Source organism: Lipophrys pholis (genome assembly GCF_963383615.2).
Source record: "Lipophrys pholis genome assembly, contig: SCAFFOLD_374, whole genome shotgun sequence".
In the NCBI taxonomy this organism is placed as follows: domain Eukaryota; kingdom Metazoa; phylum Chordata; class Actinopteri; order Blenniiformes; family Blenniidae; genus Lipophrys; species Lipophrys pholis.
Window position 1 is genome coordinate 29,381 of NW_028291964.1, and position 10,088 is coordinate 39,468.

General features: G+C 22.7%; 1 pseudogene across 1 annotated transcript; it reads left to right on the plus strand.

Moving 5' to 3' along the window:
• Positions 1-6,024: 6,024 nt before the first annotated feature.
• On the plus strand, positions 6,025-7,419 carry LOC308128335 (ATP synthase subunit alpha, mitochondrial-like; annotated as a pseudogene). Its single transcript has one exon. The product of its transcript is annotated as an ATP synthase subunit alpha, mitochondrial-like (transcript).
• Positions 7,420-10,088: the final 2,669 nt, after the last annotated feature.

Consider the following 10,088-nt stretch of genomic DNA (forward strand, 5'->3'; position numbering starts at 1 on the left):
GATCAATCTTGTTTAGAATGCTCTATAAAGTCATGTTATGATCCTCAAACAATCCTTCACTTATATAAATCCAATTAAATTAATAGTCTATTACAAGGAAGTATGGTTGATGTTAAAGTAAATAGTCTTCTATTAGCAGAGTTAATTTTGGCGATTTATTATGATGATTAATTTGTTTTGAAATTATTAGCTAAAAATTTGAAAAAAATAGATTTATAATTAAAAGTGTCTAATAAAATTCCAAGTAATATATTAAATATGTTTAGAATGTTTAACAATTAAACTATTTTGCATGAATTAATAGATAAACAGTAACCAATCTTAGATAAATACAAATAATATTTTACACCAGGATTTAATCTATATTATTCATATCCTTAAAATTTATCATTCAAATTATCAACAGATTTAGATATGCATGATTTCCTTAAATATTATATATCTCAAATTAATGACGATTCAGATTGATTAAAATTATTATTATTATGAATTATTAAAAGAATTATCTATATGGAATAATGACACTTGACCATTTATCAGTTTATTTAAATAATAATGTAATATCCCAAATAGATTTAAAGTACTAATTTAATAAGATTACTTCTATTAAACTATTTAAAACTTAAATAATTATATTTAGCATTATATGATTTACTGAATATTAAATTAATGCCTGAATATACTACTATTTCAATTGAATAAATTTTCAATATTCTTTAATCTGATGAGTTATATTCTAAACTTCCTAAATATTAGATTGATAATTATATGAGAATAACAAATAATAGAAGAACTAAAGATAATATTTTCATAATAAAAGCTTCATTAATTACATTTTGTAAAAAATTACTTTCAATGTAAGTAATATAAAAAACTATTTTAATTTGTTCTGTTTTTTAATTAGAATATCAATGCTAGGGAATTCCATTACGTAAAGATTTAATTTATAATTTACTTAAATAAATAAATTACACAATGAATCCAAGAACATATGATTAATTCTTTAAAAAAGTAAAACCTTTCTTAAGAATGAATACAAAATAAAAATTAGAAAATATAAAGAGAATATAAAAATATGAAAAATTAAAATCAATAAAAAAATAAAAATAAATTGATTCAATGTTGTGTATAGATTAATTTATTTTTTTTATGTCTAATGCTGTGACAAGATAATCAATTTTAAGTAAACTATAAAAAGTTCCCAAACTTAAATAAAAAACATCTAATAATCTATATAAAATCTTATAACCAGAATATTGGAAAAATAATTCATCATTAGATCCAGATAGTAAAATAATGCAATATCTTTAATAGCATCAAGCTATATATCAATTTTAGTATGTAGGGTTAACAGTTACTTTTATAAATAAATAAAAAGATCAATTAAATAAAACTTATCATAGAAGTATATCTAAAAATTTAAAAGCCATTAAAAATGATTTGATGAATCCTGATCTTTATATACAAATTAAAACCAGACTTAAATCTGATATTCCTTATATAGTTCATAAAAAATATGTTCCTGAAAATAGTGTAAATATTATTAATAAAATACTTTAAAATCCATCTTTTAAGAGGAAAAAAATTTCATCAGCCAAAGTAAGATTTAATAATACTGAAGATAGAATTAATAATATGAAATAATTATCTCAAATTAAAGCAATTTTATCTTAACAAGTTGAAAAAAAATTATTTACTTCTATGAGAAAAATTCAAAGATGTTCAAAAAAAAAAACAAATTTTTATTCTGAAAAAAAATTTAAAACGAGTAAAATAATTGATGAAATTATTGAAGCGTAATAAAAATAATATGAAAACAGATTAATTAATGAATAATTTTGATAATAGATATTGGAAGAGTCATTCTATAAATAAAAGATTTTAGAGAGTTAAAAGAATAAAATAGTCAAACATAACAAATATGATTGAAGATTCATTTCAAATGAACGTTAGTCGAAAATAAAAAAACTAAAAAGTTGATCAATATTAATAATAATACTTTTCATTCAAAACAATGATTCCAAATGCTGGTAAATTAAAGAAAAAGAAAGTTAATTCTTATTTTAATGATTAAGTAATTAAGGATGATGTTGTAGACATTAATATGCTTCCTTAAATAAGAAAATAACTTTTTAAAGCACTTAAATAAAAAAAGCATGTACATTCAAATATTGTATAAGATTAAATGATTCCTAAACTTATTCATAAAAAGCAAAAGTTAAAGCAAGAACATAATAAAAAGAGAATTATCAAACTCATGAAAAGTAAATAAATGTGTTAAAGAGTCATTTATGATTATCTTTAAAAAAAGAAATGATTATAATAAATATTTAATATATTAAAGATATTAAAGATAACATCTACAATAATAATGACAATTTATTGTATGTATAAAAGAGAATTAATAAAGAAATAATACAATTTAATTATGAGGGGCATGTAGATCAATTGGTAGATCGTAAGATTACGAGTCTTGAGGTTGCGGGTTCAAGTCCCGTCATGCTCAATTTTTATTAATATATATTCATTTATTATTTTAACATTTATTAAATTATTATTTATATTATACAAATGCAACCAATAAAACCTCTCAAATATTTGCTTTTATTAGAATTATCTATATTGTTATGTGTAATACTATAATTCACAATAATATTAATTTTTGTTTCAAAAATACAAAGTGATTGCTTAATACTTTTATAAGTAGCAATTCCATGGTTAATAGTAAGCTTAATCCAATGTTTTACTCCAATCTTTGCAGTTATATTAATACTCACTAAAAATAATATAATTTAACTGATATTTAAAGGAATATCAGTATTTGTGACTGTTGGCAGAATTATATGTATAATGTTAATGATTTAGAAAGGAGATAAGATATTTGGAGAATGCTTTTTGGAAAATAATTTCAGAGTTTGCTTTAATTTGGAAACTGCACTATTAGCTGGCATTTCTGCTTGGAATATGATTCAAGTTGGTCTTTCATCAAATATTAATAAAAGATACACTTTTAAACAGATATTAAAAAGTTGATCAAATATTTATAATATTAACAATATTAATTCAATAAATTTCTTCTATAACAAATGCTAAATGTTGCTTTCTTGTTTTTTATGATAATCCAAGAGTTATCCAATCGTGAAGCAAAGCTTCCCTAGGAGTAAGCCTTTTTTCAGAATCCCAGCAAAGTAATAAAGAAATAAATCTAGAAAATTCATAATCAAAAATTTATCCTAATGGTCGAAATTGATGTGGCAATTTTGCATATTTTTATTTTTTTGAGAAATCGAATTTAAGTTTATTTTTTTAATCATAGAATAAATCTTTTCTAGTTCCTTTTATAAAATCTATTGAAGGAGGCCCTAAAGTACAATAAAACATAGCTAATTGCTAAATTTATGATTAACCAGGAAATAAAGGATATCCTAAAGCTAATTAAGCTACAATACAACCTAAACTCCACATATCTATAGACATTGAATATTTCTGTTATAGCATCACTTATGGAGCTCTATAATATCTAGATTGGATATATGTGTATATTACTTCATTAAGGTAACAAGAAGATCCAAAGTCAATTAATTTTATTTAGGATTTATTAAGATTTCGTAAAAGAATGTTTTAGGGTTTTAAATCTGTATGTATTATTTTATTCTTTTTGAGATATGATAAAGAAATTAAAATTTGGATAGTGAATTTACGAATCTATTTTTATTTTAAAGGCATGAAATTATTTAATTTAACTAATTAATACATATTAATACTAAGCAATTAAAAAACTATACAAACATGTTTCCTAAATATTAAAAAATCTAATATTCTTACTATATTACTCTTATTGTCTTTATCTTTCTATGTTAACTGAGATAGAATCTTTATTTAAATTAGTGCTTGTTGACTTAATTTAGTTCTATTACGGATAATTTTGATAGCTACAGAACCTTTCTTTTTATGATCATATGCTTCATAAACACTTCCAAAAGATCCATTTCCAATTTATTTTAATAATTAGTATCTATATCCTAAGTGTTAATGCTTAGTCCATATATATTAACCCTATCCATTATCATACCCATTATTTGTTATTCCATTAAGTTATTTAGCTTTACTATTATAGTATATATTTTTATATTGTGTCTTTTCCTCTATTTTAATTTCATTTAAACCATTTATCTTTTCTTCTTACTTACAATGTTTCTTTTTTTTACTTGCTAGCTTTGTTGATCTAGTTTATTTGATTTTTATAGAGTTAGGTTCTTGAATTACAATTCGTTAGGAAGGCATGCTTCTATCTCTCTCCATTTAAATAAAAGTCTATTACTTTCCTTCTAATCAGAATAATACTTGGTAGATAAATTTTAATGTTCATGTTTTTATCTTCATCACTTTTTTTTGAATTTGATTTTTTTGTTTTGTTACTTTTACTAATTTTTTTGGTTGATGTTCCAACTGCCAATTACGTCAATCTGTAATTGTTCATTTTTTTGCTTAATTTAGTAATTGAATTAGAACTTTTCTTTTTATTTTATTATTTTTGAGAGTATTTGATTTGTCTTGCCGTTCCTCCTTTTTTAATTCCTTTCATTAATATTATTTAGAATTATAAATCTTACTAATAAAATTAAAAGATATTAATGCAGTAATAGAAAATCAGAAATATAAAAAACCAGATTTAAACACTATAATAGTAAATTAAAACTATGTAAAGAGATAGAATTAAGAGTATGATAATGCTAAGGATGTAAGATAATAATATGAATGTCAATAAACAAAATAAAGAAGATTTAAAACAGAAGAAAATTAATTATCTTTAAAAGAAGAATGCTAAACTTATGAAGATAAATTAAGTATTACTGAAAAAATAGAAAGTTTATTTTAATATACGAAAATTTCAGCATTAGTAATATTAATACTTAAAAAATATATGATATTAAATATTTTAGTTTAATTATATTCATGAAGAATCACATTCATTATTTGCATATTGTTTACTTTAATGAATATAAATAGTAAATAAATAATACCATTATTAATATGTAATAAGAATTGACAACTCAATAAAGAAATCTTTATGATCGGGCAAGATTTATTGGTAGGGATACTCAATTAGCCTTAATTAAATCAAAAGTATTAATGGGCCCTGCTGATGGTATAACAACATAATTGGCAAAAAATTCAATTTTATTAGGATTAAATATTGTCATTGTAGACCATTAAATAATCTCAAAGGATGACATTCAAAATAATTTTATATTGAGTAATTAAGACTTTGGTTGTAAAAGAGGAGTTGTAATAGCTTAAAAGCTTCGTAAAATTAATCCCTTAGTTAAAATTTAAATAATTGACTAAATTAAATATACTAAATAATTTTTCAATTCATTCATCGCATTTTCATTTTCAACAACATAATTTAAAAAGATGAAAGAAATATTTGACTTGGGTAAAAAATATTAAATTCCAGTTTACATTAATTCAATTTGGGGATTTTTTTCATTTAGTATTATTTCAATTAATTCATAAGACAGATAATTTGAATAATTATTTAAATCAGTCATTAATAAACCTTTATTTAAAGCTATCATTTACTCAAGATGTAAATAACTATAAATAGATCGCATTAGATAATAAAATTAATTATAATAATTATTTCATAGTCTTAAAGGAATCTAATACTGTCCAGTATATTCAATATTAGGAAGTATTATCTCTCAATAGCTAATAAACCTAATGTCTAAGATAAATTTTTCATAAGGATGGTTATTAAATGATTCATTGAATGGATACTCACAAATATATAAATTCAATGATATAAAATGATATTTATATAAATTTATTTATATACATTGATTAAGTAATATATTTGAATGGATATTTTGATTATTAAATAAATAAATGATAAAATTTGGAAGATTTGGGCGATTGGTCAATATATGGTCAAAAAAGATGATAATTAATACTAAGTTGAACTTCGCAACTAAAAAATTAGGTATAGCAGAAACTGTAAAAGAAATTTAAGTAGGATTAATGGGAATAAGTCAACAAAATGATGTAAAGGAATTTGGGTCAGTTGTCTCTATAGGAGATGGTATTGCCAGAGTAGTAGGCCTTAGTAAAGTACAAGCTGGTGAGATGGTCTAATTTAGATCAGGCGTAAGAGGTATGGCCCTCAATCTATAATCTGATAACGTAGGAGTTGTCATCTTTGGTAATGATAGAGATATTCAATAAGGTGATACTGTTACAAGAACTGGTGCAATTGTTGATGTACCTATTGGTAGTGAAATGTTAGGGAGAGTTTTTGATGCACTTGGGAATCCCATTGATGGACATGGGCCTGTTAATACAACTAAAAGAAAAAGAGTTTAAATTAAAGCTCCTGGAATTATTCCAAGAAAATCTGTCACATAGCCTATGCAAACTGGTATTAAAGCTGTTGATTGTTTAGTGCCTATTGGTAGAGGGCAAAGATAATTAATTATTGGTGATAGACAAACTGGTAAAACTGCAGTCGCAATTGATACTATCATCAACCAAAAAAAATATTTTGAATCGGGTGATTAAAAAAAACAACTTTATTGTATTTATGTTGCTATTGGCCAAAAACGATCAACTGTTGCAAATATTTGTAAAACACTTAAAGATCATGGTGCATTAGATTATACAATAGTTGTTGCTGCAACTGCTTCATAAGCTGCTCCATTACAATTTTTAGCTCCTTATTCAGGATGCGCCATAGCCTAATATTTCCGAGATAATGGAAAACATAGTTTAATAATATACGACGATTTATCAAAACAGGCAGTAGCATATCGTCAAATGTCTCTCCTGTTGAGGAGACCTCCCGGGAGAGAGGCATACCCAGGTGACGTTTTCTATTTACATTCAAGATTGTTGGAAAGAGCTGCTAAATTGAATAATGATTTCGGGGGAGGAAGTATGACTGCTCTGCCTGTTATTTAAACTCAAGCTGGTGATGTTTCTGCTTATATTCCAACTAATGTTATTTCTATTACTGATGGACAAATTTTCCTTTAAACTTAGTTGTTTTATAAAGGGCAGAGACCTGCTATTAATGTAGGTTTATCAGTTAGTAGAGTTGGCTCAGCAGCGCAAATTAAAGCAATGAAACAAATTGCAGGGAGACTTAAATTATAATTAGCACAATATAGATAAGTTGCCGCATTTGCTCAATTTGGATCTGATTTAGATGCTGCTACTCAACAATTATTGAACAGAGGAGCTCAATTAATCTAATTATTGAAGCAAAAACAGTTTGTGCCAATGTCTGCTCAAGATCAAGTTTGTGTAGTATTTGCAGGTGTGAGAGGATTTTTAGATAAAATGGTCACATCTTAAATATCTAAATTTGAACAAAAATTCTTAACTCATATGAAGAATAATCATTCAAATATATTATAGAATTTGAAGAAAAATGGAGTTTTGTCACCAACTGATTAATCATAATTAACAACTATTTTATAGTCTTTCATTCCACAATGCGGATGCCAAATGAAATCATGAAATCATTAAATTATTATTATTTATATTTATTATTTATATGAATAAAAATAGAACAATTACCGATGAAGTTGTTATGGCCATGACTTATCCCTAATTAATGAAAATAAGAAGAAAGTTACTTAATTTATGCTAATTCGATTCAACTAGTATTGATGAATAATAATCTATTAAATAGATAAAAAAAGAAATAAAATTCTTGAAAAAGAGAGCCTAATTAATTATGAATAGTCATTTGGCCTTTGTTTTAAGATGCAAAATGTGGGATAATATGGTGAAGAACAGTCTTGAAGAAATTAAAAAATAAGCTGAATTTACTTAAAAATGTAATTTAAGGAAATTAATTAAATGATTGTAATTATATATGAATAATGTTTATCATCTTACTGGTGGTCGACAGATTTAATTTTACCCGTTTTTAGCTTCTTAATTCACTAAGAAAGCTTAATTCTATTTTAAAAATACAACTTTATAAAACATGATATTCAAAAAAAAGTATTATTAGCATAATAAAAAAAAAAAAATAGAAGATTATGAATAAAAGAGAAAATAAGTATTGTTGATGGGAAGATCAAATTGTGGTAAATCATCATTAATAAATTCAATGGTGGGTCAAAAAATTGCTCATACATCAAACACTCCCGGAAAAACAAGATCTTTAAATTACTATAAATTAAACAGTTCTAATTATTATCTAGTAGATTCACCAGGCTATGGATAATCTATAAGAAGTAAATATTAAACAGATCAATGGAATTCAATGATGGGAAAGTATTTAAAAACACCTCAATTACATAGAATCTTATTTTTATTAGATTCTAAAATGAAGTTGAAAGAGGATGATTAAATGGGGATGAAGTTATTATAAAGTAATAAAAAGAATTTTTCAGTTGTGTTCACTAAATGTGATTTATGCTTCTAAAAAGATATGATTGATATAGCTAAATAATTACAAATTAAATATAAATATATGAACTTTTATTTATATTTTACTTCAAGTAAAGTTAATACCGGAATGGAATAACTTAAAAAAGGAATTGTTTATATGCTTGAAATTTAAAGATTATGATTAATTAAATTTTAATTGAGTATAATAATATTATAAAATATATATATAATGATAAAGCAAGTTTTGAATATTTTAAATGTTTTTGATATATTTAAAACAAGAATGCCAATATATTATAAAAAGTAAGAATTAACAACTATACCAAGTTTAATATTCAGTATAATAACAATTACCATTACTTTAATTGCTGTAGTTCCATAATTTGGTAAGTTTTTTAGTATAAATGATTATAAATATTCTACACAAATTTAACATATTTTTCCTTAAAAATAAAAAATTATTTAAAATTAAGTTATGGGAGTTTTTATATTTGGAGAAATGCTAGTAATTAATACAATATACATTTAATGTTAGTTATATAGATAGATATTTAAACTATTAAAATGGAATAATAACTATAGTATAAAAAATATATCCTGCTATACCATGCAAGGAATAATATTTTGCAAAATATGGCTAAAGCGTTATAAATTAATTAAATAAATATCATATGTAACTATTATATTGTAATCCTCCGTAATTAGTAACTAAATTAAGAGGAAAATGGTTTGATGCAAATCAATTAATAATTAAAGTATAAAGATGTAGTGGAAGTATATATTGTATAAATGATACTATATATGATCAAACTTTTAGAACTTAAGAATTTTATGTTAATTTACTTATTCCTCAACTTAATTATAATCTAGATAAAAAAGACTTTAAATCATATTATTTATAAAATAGTGTATATGCTTTAGTGAATGCTAATTAATCATAAGGGATAGATTTATTATTTTAATAAGTAATAATAAATGATTCTAAAGTACATATTTTCCCTTAAGTATTTACATTTTTTTAGAATTAAGATAATGTTAGTGATTTTTTAAATTTATAAAAATATTCTTAAGGAGCTTATGAATTTAATAGTATAGTAACTTTCAATTTAAGAAAATCTTCAAAAATATTAACTATTACAAGATAAATATATAGAATTGATTAGTTTTTTTCATATATAGGAGGATTATTTAGTATTTTTGCTATCATAAGTGGATTTTTAGCGATTAAATATAATTAATTTTTATTTACCTATAAAATGCTAAAAAATATTTATATCACAAGGAATAAAAATTTTATTTGTCCTTAATAATTTAAAGAAATTTAAGATTTTAAATTACATAAAAAAATAAACTTCTTCGTTTTTATATTAAATCCTATAATATCTTTATTTATTAATTAGAATAGTTAAAGTATTTATAGATATTTAAGATGATTGTAAGAGATTTGTATGCAAAGATTAAGTATTAACTTTATTAATGAAAGAATTGATAATATATAAAAGATTTTATAAAAATAATTTGGAAATGGTATTACTTTTCTTATAAATCTATAACGATAGAAAATACCTTTTGAAGAAATTATTTAAAAATATCAATTGAAAGATATAATAAGAAAAAAAAATAATGGTTAATAATTAAATTAATAATAAAACAATTTATTTAAAATATAATATAATTTATAA